The sequence below is a fragment of the Equus asinus genome, chromosome 2, assembly GCF_041296235.1.
Source record: "Equus asinus isolate D_3611 breed Donkey chromosome 2, EquAss-T2T_v2, whole genome shotgun sequence".
Taxonomy (NCBI): domain Eukaryota; kingdom Metazoa; phylum Chordata; class Mammalia; order Perissodactyla; family Equidae; genus Equus; species Equus asinus.
Window position 1 is genome coordinate 140,037,188 of NC_091791.1, and position 12,877 is coordinate 140,050,064.

The 12,877-nt window shown below is 45.4% G+C and overlaps 1 protein-coding gene across 2 annotated transcripts in view; it reads right to left on the minus strand.

Annotated features, from left to right (window-relative positions):
• The window catches only part of LIPC (lipase C, hepatic type), a 141,307-nt gene that overhangs the window by 49,681 nt on the left and 78,749 nt on the right, over positions 1–12,877 (minus strand). The window lies entirely within an intron of this gene.

The following is a 12,877-nucleotide window of genomic DNA, read 5'->3' on the forward strand; positions in this document are numbered from 1 at the left end:
TGTGCCCAGGAAAGCTGCACTCACACCATCTCTGTGTGTTTGTGTCTCAATGGCTGGGGCTGCTGGAATGAAGGCCCGGCCTCACGTGCAGGACACAGGCCCGGGTGCTTTGAGAGGTACAAGGGTCTTCTCAGATGTTTCTTACGGGCAGTGATGCAGGAGAGTGAGAGCGACACAGCATCTTGCCACAATCATTGTTGCTGGATTCCCGTCACCCCAAGATGACCACTGTCTTGAACTTTTTGTTGTGTATTTCCTTCCAGTCTTTTTTCATGCAGATACGTGTCATGTAGGATTTTACTTATGGGTTTTCGTAATGTGCAGAGGGTCTGTTGATTAAAACTTACAGAATGAATAGAAATAGGGGCACTTTAGAGCAATATTTTGGCTGGCTAGAAAGAGTTGTTTTTTTTTTTTTTTGCTATGGAAGATTTGCCCTGAGTTAACATCTGTGCCAGTCTTCCTCTATTTTATATGTGAGCTGCCACCACAGCAGGGCCACTGATGAGTGGTGTAGGTCGGTGCCCGGGAACTGAACCCAGGTCACCAAAGCAGAGCACGCTGAACTTAACCACTAGGTCACTGGGACTGGCCCAAGTAAGTGATTTATTTTTAAACAGACAAATTTAATCGTTTTCAAATTGCGCTCTTAGAATCCCAAGCCCAGGGACCCTGTGGAGGTACTTTGGGGGCTGCTGTGGGACTGCAGAGAGGATGCAGCAGCTGAGAGGGCAGGCTGTGACTGCCCACCTCTGTGTCAATCCAAACAGCACTGCTTTCAGGTTTTAATGGCTTCTGTTTGAGATTCTGTTTGCAGGAGGTCTTCCATAGCTGACATATGTTCAAAACCCACAAATCCAGACCAATCGCTCATTTGACAGATGAAAACAAAACTAAACAAAAACTGTGGTGCTGAAAACATCAAACACGCGTTACTCAATCACACCTTTGGATACTGGATCTAGAACCCAGGTTTCCTGACACACCACCAAACGTTTTTCCCCCACACTCTTGAGTTTGTTTATTTCCTTCTGACTCAGCCGATTTCCAAAGAGAAGAATATAAGCCCACAAGGAGCAAATTGCAGTGAAGACACCGTGGTAAATCCGCTGAGAAACAGTTGGGGGAAAGGTACAGCGTAATCCCATCTGTTCCTCATTTCATCTGTCTCACTGCCGTTCTTCTGACGGGAGGCCTTAAAATGTAAAGAAACGTCTGCTAAGAGCAAGGGCTGCTGGTGCCAAGAATAACTCTTAAGGAGACACAGTACAATACCCCAGTCTCCAGTGAAATGGACTGTTTAATCAAAACTGCCGCATTCTGTAAATAGTCAGTCTATTGATGAAGAGCTCTGCAGATAGGGGAACAAGCCTCCTGAGAAATTTGGGAGGAACTAAAGAAGACAGAGAATAGTGGCAGGCACGCCTGGCTTGATTGTGGGGGTGGGGGTACCTCCAGAGAGGGGGTCTAAGTTGAGTCACCAAGTACCTACCACATGCCCACCTGAGTTCAGTGCAGTGGTGGGGTGGGGTGTAGCTTTGCCTGGCTGGTTAGAAGTGTGGTCCCTTTAATTATAAAGATGCTAATACTCATTGTGCACTTCCCATGCCCTGTGCCCCGTACAGTTATCACCACTTACAAAATGCTCTGAGGCAGCCAGAGTCGTCCTCAAATGCAGGTAGCCTAGTTCCAGAGTTGACATTCTTTTTTTTTTTTTTAAGATGATGAAGCTATTTATTTATCTGAAGTACAATTCATGCCCAGGAAGGTGCACAAATCCTAAATGTATAGCTCCGGGAGGGTCTACCTATGTTTACAACTAGTGTAGCCACCAATCAGAGCAAGACAGAGAGCATTTCCATTCCCAGATGGCTCCCCACACCTGCTCCAGGTAATATCACCAAAGATGTAACCTGTATTCTGACTTCCACCACCAGAGATTAGTTTTGCCTGTTCTTGAACTTTACGTGAGTGGGTTCGCACAGAATGTGCTCTTTTGGGCTAGCCGCCTCTCACTCAACAGTATGTGAGGTTCGTCCGCGTTGTTGCATGGACAAAGCCTACATCTTAACTACTACGTCATACTGCCTCTCATCAGGTTAACAAACTTCACATTGCCTTTCGGAAATGTCTCCTCGGAAAGTGGCGTGGGTTATGCAGAGTTGGCTGAGTCTGAAGGGGTGGAGTGAGGACACAAAAGGTTAAGCTCAGGGTGTGGCCAAGAAGAGAAACTTTTAGATAATGCCCGGGTGTTGTGCAATTCTCAGCCACTCACTGCTGAGTTCCACGGTCCTAGACTTATTCCCCTAAGCTAGTTCCTCTTTCGCTTTTGTGTTTCTCCTTTAGCAGAATGAACTTTGTCACTGTCACCTCCTCAAACATGTGGGCTGCATTCTCAGGCATCATTTAGGGCAGTGGTTTTCAACTGATGGTTGATTTTGTCCCCCCTTGCTCCCTTCCTGCATGGCAACATTTGATAATACAGTAACATGTAGAGATGTTTTTGGTTGTCAAGACTTGGGGAGGGGGTGCTATTGGCGTCTAGTAGGTTGAGGCCAGGGATGCTGCTAAATATCCTACAATGCATAGGACAGTATCCTTCCCTGACCCCAACAGAGAATTATCTGGCCCCAAATGTCAATGGATCTGCAGTCAAGAAGCCCTGGTCTAGGGTCAACATGGAATCTGGAAGTTGTTACCTTTTCTGATACAGAAAGAGAAGAAGCAGGGCGTAATGGAAAGAGCTCATGACCTAGAGTTAGAAGAACCCTAGAAGTTCAAGACCCTGCCCTGCCACCAACCATCTGTCTGATCTTGCTCAAATCACTTAACCTCTGTAGGGCTCACTTCGCTCATCTTTCGCTGGGAACTGTGCCACCTGCCTCTCTTACTTACAGACTTGTCAGGATTGAGTGAGAATGTCAATGGAATCGCTTTGAAATGCTTACACATTATTATTTTATTTGACTGTGACAGCAAGTCAAGCTTGTATGGGTGTTTTCGTGTCTAATGTCAGCGCAAGAATATTTTCAGCAGGGTTCCTGTTTGCCTGTGTTCAGTTTCCAGGGTCGTAGCCTCATTCTCACATTTGTGTGGGAAAGAAGCTCGGATACAAAGGGTGTTTCCTGGAACTGTGGGCAGGGCTTCAAATATCCCTGCCATTCTCTCAGGCAGCAGTTCTCAACACGGGAACTTGCAAGTTTAGACATTCTCATTTCAATTCTTGTGAAACCTCCAAAGGGGTTTGCTTCAGAAAAGTAAGGTATTTTTAGTGCTAAATCTTTTTCTCTCTCTCTTTTTTTTTAAAGATTTTATTTTTCCTTTTTCTCCCAAAGCCCCCTGGAACATAGTTGTGTATTTTTAGTCGTGGCTCCTTCTAGTTGTGGCATGTGGGATGCTGCCTCAGCATGGCCTGACACAATGTCCATGCCCAGGATTCGAACTGGTGAAACCCTGGAGCACCGAAGCAGAGAGCATGAACTTCACCACTCGGCCATGGGGCCGGCCCCATAGAGCTAAATCTTGAACTTGATTTTGTCACATGAGAGGCTGAGTGCTATAGCCCCTCCTGGGTGAGGATATGGAATGTTATGACAACATTCATCTGATAGAATACTGTTGATCTCAGTGTGCTATAGTGTAGAAAGGAGCACAGCTCTCTGTGAGCAAGAGGTAGGAGGCTGGTGCTGTGCTAAGCTGGTGCCAAAGAAATGTTAGGCATTTACTAAGACATTAGAGAACTTTGCTTTGTAAGTAAGTAAGAGAATGAGGTGAGGCAGTAAACAGTTCTACTCAAATACAGTGCTAAAGGGAGACACAGTGTGGTAATGGATAGTGTGGGACATGGATATTTTGTCATCATATTGTAAGGATTGATAGCATAAGCCATGTTGTTTGGATTCTTACTACAGGGTTGAGGTGGCTTGAGTCCTTCTAAGTGAGCCACCCCAAATTCTAGTATTCTAAAATGTATAGCAAAGACTTCTACTTCCAGCCAAGATGGAATAGGAGTATTCAGAGTTATCTTCTCTCCTTAAACCACTGGACAAAATATATGAAACAACAGTTTTCAAACATTGGGCAATAAGCAGCATAGGACAGTGATCTTGAGAGGGGGAAACAAATGAGGACAGCTCTACTATTGGCCCAGGTTGCAACCTGGAGAGAGTTTCTAGCTCACAGGCCCCTCCCAGTGGAGGGGAGACAGAGTTGGGAGTGGAGCTCCAAGGCAGCCTGAGCTTACAGAGAAGAGTGCTAGAGAGAGAGCTCCAGGGATCTGCTGAGGGCCCTCTTGAGTCTTCAGCTGAGTGGAGATTAGCACAGGCACTTGAGGCTGGAGAAAGAAGACCCAGAAAGCAGCAAGGGGAATGTTCCCCTGGCACTCACACAGGGCCGGGAAGAGTTTGTGTTCCCACTAGCAGTGTGAAAAAATCTTGTAAACATAGGGCATTGGCTGGAATACTCAAAAGCTTATCCCCTCTTGAGTGGGGCAAATTAGTCCTAGGCTAAAGGTTGCCCTGGTCCCACCTAACAAAGGTTTAAAGCAAGCTGCAGCAGGATCAAACTCTTCTCAAGTAATTTAACTGCACCCCAGAACAAAGCTAAAGAATATTTAAGATAATATGAGAACATCTGGCAATAAAAAGGTAAAATCTCACTGTCTTGTATCTAATCGAAAATTACCAGGTATGCAAAGAAGCAGAAAATGCAACCCATAATGAGGAGAAAAATCAATTGAAACCAACCTAGAAATGATAAGGAAGATAAAATTAGTAGGCAATATTAAAACAGTTGTTATGACTACATTCCATAAGTTCAAGAATGTAGAAGAAAATGTATGTTAAGAAGAAACATGGAAGATAAAAAAAATCTGAATTGAACTTGTAGACATTGAAAAAACAATGTCTGAGATGTACAATACATTGCAGGGGATTAATAATAGATTAGACATTGCAGAAGAAAAGATTAGTGGACTTGAAGGCAGAGCAATGGAAACTATCCAAAATGAAACACAAAGAAAAAAAAGACTGAAAATAAATGAACAGACCATTAGAGAGGTGTGGGGCAATTTTAAATGGCCTTATATTTGTGTAATCAGAGATTCCAAAAGAGAAGAAAGAGAGAGGTGATAGGAAATCATGCTTGAAGAAATAATGGCAGAAAAATGTCTAAATTTGATGAAAACTATAAATACACAGATCCAAGAAGCTCAATGAAACCCAAGCATAAGAAACATGGAAAAAACTACATCAAGGCACAGTATAATCAACTTGCTTAAAACCAGTGATGAGAAAGGATAAAAGGAAGATCTTAAAAGCAGTGAGGTTAAAAAACCACATTACGTATAAAGGAATAGATAAGAATTTCACAGACGTCTCCCCAGAAACCATGCAAGTCAGAAGATAGTGGAGCAACATCTTTAAAGGTCAAAACAGAAGCGTGCAGCCAAACCTATTGCCTTCAGGTCAATGTAAGTTGGTAGGTGTTAGACCAAAAATCATCCCCAAAGATGAATGCTCAGCGTCAGCAGGAAATATAAAGCACTGACAGCAAAACTATGGGGATGGTGAAAAGATCAGTGGGTGCCAGGGGTTGGGAGGAGGGAGGGATGAATAGGCAGAACACAGAGGAATTTTAGGGCAGTGAAACTACTCTGTATGATACTATAATGGTGGATACATGTCAGTGTACAGTTCTTAAAACCCTCAGAAAGTACAGCACCAAGAGTGAAACTAATGTGAGCCATGGACTTTGGGTGATGACGAGGTACCAGTGTAGATTCATTGATTGGAACAAATGTGCCACTCTGGTCGGGGAGGTTATGGGTGTCGGGGTACAGAGAGTATATGGGAATTTGGTGTAATTTCTGCTCAGTTTTACTGTGAACCTAAAACTGCTCTAAAAAGTAGTTTATTAATTAAAAAAAAAGTACTGACATATGGTGATCAGATGAAGATTACAGCCCCATGCCCACACTTACGAGAGAATATGAAGAGAGAAGAGAAAGAGTAATGGACATTTCACAAGGTTGCTAAGCCAGCCCTACAGAAAGAGATCCAAGTTCCAGAACACACGAAATACATTATTTTCCCTAGAAAATAGGTTCCCTTTGCTATATATCCCCAGCTCAGTGAATGACACCCTCAAGCCCTGAACTTTGGGCACCCTTGACTCCTACAACTTTTTAGCCCCATCTCCAGCCAGTTATGAAACCCCACTGGTTTTGTCTTCAAAATGCCTCTCAGTTTGCTTTTCTCCCTCCAGTTCTAACTCAAGCCCTCGTAACCTCTCACAAACTCAGTATGGACATTGGGGATGTCATGTTACTCCTCTGGGTTTGAGTTTGCCCTTTTATAACATAAAAGGATTGGCTAATGGTCTCCCAAGGTCCTTTTCACTTTTAAAGTCTGGGTTTCAGTGATGTTTTAGGAAATATATGTAGAGACCTCTTTTATTTCACACTAACGAAGCTTGATGCTGATGTGGTGATATCTAGAGACGAGCAGCTTCTAAGTTATAAATACGCCCTGCACAAAGTATTTGCTGAACAAATGCACGAAAGAGTTTAAAGCAAAACGAAAGCAAACAAGCAGAAAACCAACCCAAAACCAAGTAGTTTTATTCTGCAGAACAGGATTTAGTCTGTGGTGGGCTAAATAGTGACCCTTCCCCAAAGATGTCCTCCTCCCTACCCCCGAATCTGAGAATATGTTTGCTACCTAATATGGCAAAAGGGACGTTGCAGATGTGATTAAATTAAGGATCTTGAGTTGGGGAGATTATCCTGAATTATGTGGATGGGCCCAATGCAATCACATGGATCCGTGTAGGAGAGCAGCTGTAGAGTTGGAGTCAGAGAATGAGACTGGAAGATGCTACACTGCTGCCTTCGAAGACGTAGGAAGGGATCGTGAACCAAGGAATGCAGGCAGTCTCCGGAAACTGAAAAAGGCGCAGAGACGGATTCTCTCTTGAGAGCTCCCAGAAGGAACACAGTCCTCATTTTTAGGACTTGTAGGACTTTTGACTTCCAGAACTGTAAGGTAATAACTTGTGTTGTTTTAAGCCACTAGATTTGTAATAATTTGTTACTGAAGCAATAGGAAAGTAACGCACAGTTCTTGTTTCCCCACTAACATCTTATGTTTACTGGGAAAGATGTTTAACCTTTCTGGGTCTCTGTTTTACTTGCATCCAAACAGGGTTAAAATGATCTCTCCTCTATGAGGTAAAGGTAAAATAGTACACAATACTAGTTGAAATAACAAGAAAATACTACTTATAATACCAACAGTCCTACCGCTAGTATTACTTGTAATGTTGTGCAAATGCCTTGCAGACGTTCATTCATTCAAACCTCTAAATGATCTTACGAAGTAGAGATTATTATTCGTCTTTAATAGATGGGAAACTGAGGCTCAGAAAGGTCTAGAATGTTGCTCAGGGTCACACCACCGGAAAGCAGAGGAGCTGGAATTCTGTCTTGGGGTCTGTCTGACACAAACAGGTACTCCTGCTCATCTTGTTATCCTGGCAATTATAAATTTTATGTAAATGGGGGCCATTATGATGATTATTATTACTGTCCCACTCTGCTTGTATTCCCTCCTCTTTCCTGGAAGAACATCTGATTGCTCCACTCATCATAGCCCAGCCTGTCACCAGCTTGTCACGGAAGTGATTGAGATGCTACTAATTCAGCATTGCGACTTTCCGGCTGGGTGAAGTTGGCAAAGGCTGAGGAGATGTTTGTTTATCTGAGAGCAATTGGCTCTGGAAACGCCATCGGACCACGCCTGAGAATTGGGGTTGCATGTGGAGAGGACAGTACTCAGCCATTTATGGGTGGAGACAGTACGCAGATGCTGGCTGCCTCGGGGTCTCTCCAGACTTCACAGCTGCACAGAAGTGAACTCAGGGGGCCTTGCTGAGGGGGCTGTGCCATTTGAGCACCTTATCCTTTTAATTTTTTTAAATAAAATGAGGCACACGCTAATTGCAGTCAGTTTTCCAATCCTCCTTGCCCTTCTCTCACTTACCTCCCTCCTCCTCCCTTTCCTTACCTTTGATTTCCTCCCATTGTTCTGGGGTCTGTTTGTTTTTAAGGGATTGGCTTGGCTGATAGGCATGAGGGCCAGAGGGGCTGGCTCTGCATGAGCTGTGCTCCTGGGAGCACGCAGGAACCGTTTGCTTTGAAGGTTGTTGAGGATATTTGGATTAATCATATTCCTTCTAATATTTTCCCTCGTTTCTGATCATCAAAGAGCTCAGAAAGGTTTGAGCTGGTGCAGAGTTTCTTCTAGTTTGTCCTTGGGAGCAAGTGTCTGGAACAGGGTTGATCTAAAAATGTTTTCTGAGTGAAGCCTCGTTAATGGGGCAGGCTGCAAATTCACATCAAGGGAGTGTCATCTTTCAAAACAGCTTCTTGGCAGAAAGGGACGTGGAATTTTAGAGAAATCTGAATCTGCTAAGCTTCCATTAAATGAACTGCTTGATTTCAGACTGCGCCCAGCGGAATCCAGGGTCTGTGGGCTGTGAAAACTTGACTTCTTCAGTGGCGGATGCTTCAGAGGCATCGGGTGGCCTTTGGGATGAAAAAGTCATCAATTTGGAGGAGTTCTTTGTTTTTCTGTGTTCCTCTGTGTCTCCTTTTCTATGGACTTTTGTTTTGGTTGGTGTTTTTGTTTTCTTGTTTGTTAAGGAAGATAAAAGGCCAAAGCTCCAGGGGTCTGTCTGTGGAATGAGCCTCATTGTGCTGTCCTCTATTATGGCCATCTCACTCCCTCTTGTTGACTGGAAGCACCTTGAGGACAGAGGCCATGATTTCACCTTCATCCCTTCCCCCACGTTGTACCCCAAGCAGCAGACGCTCAGCCCATATTTGGGCACGTCCCCAGGCCACGTGCATCTTAAAGGCTCTGACTCCATGACCAGAGGCCAGTTTAAGATGGACGGGACAGGTCCAAGGCTCCATCTGCCTTCCTCAAAGGCTGTTGGATCTAGAGAAGTTACTCCATGGCTTTCGATCCCTGTGGCTTTTCCAAACAATCTGGCTGACTCAGCCTCCTCAGGCCATTCACCATCCTTCCTGACATCTCTCCTGGTCCAAAGGCCCCATACTCGTTTTCCACATCCATCCTTGCCTCTGATGTGGAGGCCTTTTCTCTCTTAAAAAGCAAAATTAAACTAACCAAAAAACCTAAATCAAACTTTTTTAGTTCAAAAAGTAATATATGTTCATTGTGGAAAACTTAAAAAGCAGAGAAAAACACCAAAAGTATAAACAAAATAACCCACCATAATCCCATAATCAAAGATAACCATTGTCCTACGGTTTCTTTCTAGTTTTAAAATGCGACATGTGTTTGCATGTGAATAAATATATATGTATTTCTTATTTAGAGTCCTGATTTTGTAACTTAATGTTTTGTCTTGGACATTTCCCCATGATGTCAAAAATTGCCTTTCGTGGCCACAGAGAATTCCAGTGTGTGGTTGTACCAGAATTATTTGACCAATCTTCTACTGCTGTAATTTAAGTTATATCCGCTGCTTTTTTCCTCAAATGTAAGCAATACTGTGATGCAGTCCTATTCATGGGTCTGTTTCTACACCCTAGACTAATACATTTTGAATTTTAGCAAGAGGAATTTCTAGGTTAAGTGACCTGAACTTTTAAAAGACTCTTCGTATGTATCGTCAGTTGTCTGTTAGCCCCAATCTCGCACTTACTCACGCAAACAAACAACAAGGTGCCCTTGCTCCTGTGGACACAGTGGGTCCCTCCTGCCACAAGTCAGCCATAGTGATAGCTCTCCCCATGGAACCTGCCTGGGGCTAACCCTGGGGAGTGTGGTATTTATTGTCCATGTTCTGGTAGCATCTACCATCGTCACCAGAGAGCCCTATGGTGGATGCAATGGGCTGAGTTACTGCCTACATTTCTTTGAGTCAGGGCCTTGCATTCACGTAGGATTCAGTTGCTCTCCTTTCACTACACTTCCTCCCCAGGGACTAAGAAGGATTCAGGGGAGAGGACTGAGGAAACCTTTGAGCTAGATCAACAGCTGGAAGTCTCAGCTGGAAGCATGCCAGAGTTACATATGAATGTGGATGATTGCTTAATTCGTATTTTGCACCCTTTCATGTAGCGCAGAAGAAAAACACAGCGTGTGGAGGCAGGAGTCCTGGATTCCCGTTTTGGTTCTTCCAGGCATTAGCTGAGTGACCTTGGGAAAGTCTCTCCCTCTATATGAACCCCAGGCTCCTCATCTGTAAAATTCACATAATGATAGTGCTTTCCAGGTGTGGTTGTTGAGATGCTGAAATGAGCCGGTGTGTGTCAGCACTTTGTGTGCTATTGTATATCCAGAGGGAAGCGCGGTTGTCCTCCTGGGCTCCATCTGAAACACTGTTGGCAATGGGGCACTCTGGCAGGACAGCTGCCTCTGGCCTTTGGGCTCTGAGTTTGGACCTGCCTGGTACAGGTCATCAGAAACTGAACTAAAGGACGCAAATGAGGACATCCACTTGTCCAACAGACGCTGTTAGCAGTCATTTCTGCAGACTGTGAGTTTTCTGGCAAGGAAGAATGGTCCCAGGCCTGGTCACCCAGTGGCCTTGTGACCTTTGCTGAATCATGGAACCTCCTCAGAGCCTCAACTTCCTCATCTGTGAAGTGAGTCTGTCAAGTGAACAGGGTCCGGGATTCTGTAGGGTGTGTCCAGACATCCTGCTGAAGGAGGGTCAAGTTAGAAAACAGAACAGTGAGAAAAGCTGTTTCTTGAATGCTGCCTATGTGCCAGGCGTTTTATTAATGTCATTTCCCATCATTCATTGATTCATTCTAGCATATATACATATATTTTCTTTTCTTTCTGTCTTTCTTCTTTCAAGAACTTACTCTGCACTAGGCTGGATGCTGGGAATAAAACAGGAAATAAGAGAGCAGAGGTTAGTGCTCACGGCCCTCTCGCAGTGCTTTATATGAAATAAGAAGTTGGTAAAGTTTTTAGCAAATGGAGCCTGGCACATGGAGGGTTCAGTTTTCTGTTTTGTATACTTGTGTCAATGACTAATTACCCCGAGGAATTCAAAGGAGGTTTTGAAACAGCATTTAACTGTTTCTCCAAATTGTTTCTGTGGTTTTTTTTTTTCTGTTAAGAGATGCACTCACCAACCACCCTGAACCGGACAGAGCCCCCCAGTAAGAGCAGAGCCTTCGAGGATGAGCTGAGAGGCGCCTGCTGAGGCTGCACAAGGGCATACCCCCCTCTCCCTTTTGAATATTCATTCCCCACCCGAAATAAAAGACCCCTGCTTTTCCGTGCTCAGGGACGGCTGTGGCTTTGGAAATGATTCCACGTGGCCTCCTATTTGCTGCAAATAAGCTCTACTTTGTGTAACAACCACTTCTCGTGGAGAGCCTGATTTTAACTCGCCAGGAAGGAAACCCACTCTGGCTCGGTAACGCTTGTAGATTAAAGGGGCGAATGTATCTTTTCTGCAGTCGGATGGTGAGGAGATTCAGGGAAACGTGTGTGGCATTCATCCTTCTCTATGATAACGCTGCTGCAAAAGAGACCACCTTTCTCGTGAAAGCTGTGGTCTCTGCTGGGAAAAGCCTGCCCAAGCCGCAGAGAAGGCCGTGCAACCGTGGTGTAGAGGGAGGTTCCTGTTCTGCTTGCAGAATGTCTCTCACAGCTTGGGATGGTTCTCACACGCTGTGGCCACATCTTCGTGCTACTTGGCTGGCTGGCTCTTTGGCTGGGGGGAAATTTAAAGGTGCCAGCAGGGCCTGTGGTTAAGAAACTGCAGAAGGTTGTGAGCCAAAGAGAACGTGCCCGTCCTTCCTGTGGCCTGTCTGTGCTGTCCTACTGAGGCAGGCCCAGGTTGGAAGACAGCTATAATAAAGCACCCGTTCAGTGAGGGGCGCCGAGAGCCAGGCGCTTTGCCGAGGAATTCCAGTCAATTCCCCAACAGCTGTGCACGGGAGGCACCAGCACTTCGCTGGAACAGATGGAGGAGCAGAGGCTCAGAGACTTGCTCAGTGTCCCACGGCCAGTCACTGGGAGAACGAGGCTTTGAACTCAGGCCTGTCTGATTCCAGTAGAACCTAAGGAGCGAGGCTTCACGGTGTGGCGCCCTTTGGTCTGAGCAGGAGCTGTTCCTTGGGGCACAGCCGAGTCAGTCTGTTTGGGGATGACCACCCAGTTGGTGAATTGGCTGGGAATTTTTTAGCTCCTTATTTCCCTCCTGATGCCCTTTTGGCCATTTCACTACTTGTTATCTCCAACCACGAAGGTCGGGTCCCCTCAGCCCCTTATATAAAACATGCTAGTAAGGGTGGTGCATAGAGCGGGTGGCGAAGCTTAGAGTGCAAACTCCGCATCAGTAAAAACAGTAAACATACAACTCGCTGTGAACACATTGGGTGGAAAAACCAGTGCGCAGACTGGAGAGAGGTCTAGAGTCGCCAGAATCTTTTATGATGAGACGTGATGGAGACTGACACAGCTGGACAGGCTTCCTCCCGCCCTCCCCGCCTCCCTCTCTCTTTCCTTCTCTTTTTCCCACGAAGACTTCTACATGCCTACACTATGCCTGGCCGGGGGCGGGGATACAACAGACATAGGCTAGTCACGATCCTGCCTTGTGGAGCTGATGGTCAGTGCAGACGGCAGAGAAAGCAACAGGCACCAGTACAGTGTGAGGAGCGCTCCGAGAAGGGAGGCACAGTGAGGGCTGCGAGCTCACAGGAAGGCCCCCATCTGGATTTGGGGGAGTCGGGGAAAGCTTCCTGCAGGGAGTGTGGAACGGAAGGATGCGTCAGAATTAGTCAGGCACAGGCGGTGGTGGTGGGGGGGGGGCGGCTGGG